Raw genomic sequence first — 2344 nt, 5'->3', positions numbered from 1 at the left:
CTCGTAGTTTAATTATCATGTTTTCATTAGAACCCATGATGTCGATTAGTTCGATTATGAACTAACCGCCTTCATGGGATTCTAATGGATTTATCGATGTAGTCTAGTAACGAATATTAATTACTTGATTTTGTGACATACGTTGATTTCTTTGCATGAGCCGTGCTTATTCTTCTTAGGAGCGTAGCTAACTTCTAAGTTGTTTGTTAATTCTTTCTGAAGCGAGAGTGGATGATTGAATTTAGAACTATGCCATGTAAACATAGGATTATGTGAATGAAACATAATTTGTGATAGACTTGAACTATTTTTATCACCCTGTGTAATCACGATAGATGACTTGTTATTTAAACCGCTCTGCTTACACTACCGCTATAGAGATATAGGGTCTGAGCTTTGTTGGTGTCCATGAGATTTCTGTCTTAATTGCGGATTTTGATTGGTATGATATGTGTGCAACGAGAGTTGGCATGTATTACTTTCGTGTTGTCTGATTAGGATCAACAGTCGCATGTTAATCAGTAATTTCAATTCTAGATGAATTCGATAATGAAATTAGAATCCCATGTGTTTTCCTATTCTGAATTTGATTAGTAATTTTAGTTATTAGTATAAAAGAAACCAATCCTTGTTAATTGTCTTAGCAGTGATAATTGATCATACATTGTTGCATAGGTGCGTATTCTTAATTCACCAGTCTCTGTGGGATCGAACTTAATATATTACTTGTGATCACGTGCGCTTGCGTGTAGATTTCACCGAACAGATTCCCCTGTGGTCTGCTTAGTAAAGCGTTAGCTAACTGACCGACTTGTGTCTCCAAGGCTTTTAAAGTTACTGCTTGACTCTTATACATGAGCCTTAGCTCTTCCATGTCAGACCTTTCGTTAGCTAATTGTCCATGATTCTGAAATCCCGGGGGAGTGTGATATGGCTGTTTAGGTGCATACTGTTGTGAAGTTCCAGCCTGACTGTACTGTTTAGGTCCCTGTTGAAATCCTTGTTGAGGTTGGTTATACCCCTGGTTATTACTCCAGCTGAAATTAGGATGATTTCGGTTGTTAGGGTGATAAGTAGCTGGAGCAGGCTGTTGACCTCTTTGAAAGTTGCTCACAAATTGTGCTGATTCACTAGAAATGGCACACTGATCAGTAGCATGAGTACCAGCACATAATTCGCAAATAATGATTGGCTGTTGAATTCCTTGGTGAGCCAGAGAGTCGACTTTCATCGTGAGAGCTTTAAGTTGAGCTGCTATAGCTGTAGACGTGTCAAGATCAAGAATTCCAGCTACTTTCCCTTGAGTAAGTCTTTGAGTAGGGTTCTGATATTCATTAGCCGCCATCATTTCAATAAGATCATAAGCTTCTTCATAACTCTTAGCCCATAGCGCACCTCCAGAAGCAGCATCAAGCATAGGTCTGGATTGAGGTCCAAGACCATTGTAGAAACTGTTTATTTGCATCCAATCCGGCATACCATGGTGGGGACACTTTCTTAGCATCTCTTTGTACCTCTCCCAGGCTTCACAGAATGTTTCTCCTGATTGTTGAGAGAATTGAGATAGAGCATTTCGTAGCGCAGCAGTCTTTGCCATGGGGAAGAATTTAGTGAGAAATTTCTGAGCTAGATCTTCCCATGTAGTGATTGAACCAGATGGTAAAGAATGTAACCATCCCTTGGCCTTATCTTTCAGTGAAAATGGGAAAAGTCTTAACTTCACTGCTTCATCAGAGACGTCATTGAATTTGAAAGTATCACAGATCTCTATAAAATTCCGTATATGCATATTGGGGTCTTCAGTAGGAGAACCCCCATACTGTACCGAGTTCTGCACCATTTGAATAGTTCCTGGTTTGATTTCAAAGGCTTTGGCTGCGATTGCAGGCCTGACAATGCTTGATTGGATATCATCGATCTTTGGCATAGAGAAGTCCTTCAATGCCTTACTGTCTGGTTGTGCTTCAGGTTCTGTCATTGTTTCAGAATCAGAAGAAAAAGATGAATCCATTGCTTCTTACGGGTTCTAAAACTCGTTAGTATAAAAGCGATCAAAGTACCTGAAATAAAGAAAAGAAGAAAAGTGAGAAGAGAATAGAATCCTAGTCAGTGAATTTTAATGCACACTGATGACAAGTACATAAACTAATTAATTAACACCGAGTCCCCGGCAGCGGCGCCAAAAACTTGTTCGGTTAAATCTACACTACACGCAAGCGCACGTGATCATAAGTAATATATTTGTTCGTTCCCACAGAGACTGGTGAATTAAGAATACGCACCTATGCAACAATGTATGATCAATTATCACTGCTAAGACAATTAACAAGGATGGTTTCTTTTA

The 2344-nt window shown here is 39.2% G+C and overlaps 1 non-coding gene across 1 annotated transcript; it reads left to right on the top strand.

Moving 5' to 3' along the window:
* The first annotated feature begins 1475 nt into the window (after positions 1–1475).
* Positions 1476–1582, top strand: LOC135149814 (small nucleolar RNA R71). Its single transcript, XR_010288029.1, has one exon. It is a non-coding gene; the product is annotated as a small nucleolar RNA R71 (small nucleolar RNA).
* Positions 1583–2344: the final 762 nt, after the last annotated feature.

The sequence above is a fragment of the Daucus carota genome, chromosome 9, assembly GCF_001625215.2.
Source record: "Daucus carota subsp. sativus chromosome 9, DH1 v3.0, whole genome shotgun sequence".
NCBI lineage: Eukaryota > Viridiplantae > Streptophyta > Magnoliopsida > Apiales > Apiaceae > Daucus > Daucus carota.
Note: the sequence above shows the minus strand (reverse complement) of the source record. Positions and strands in the feature narration are given on the sequence as shown.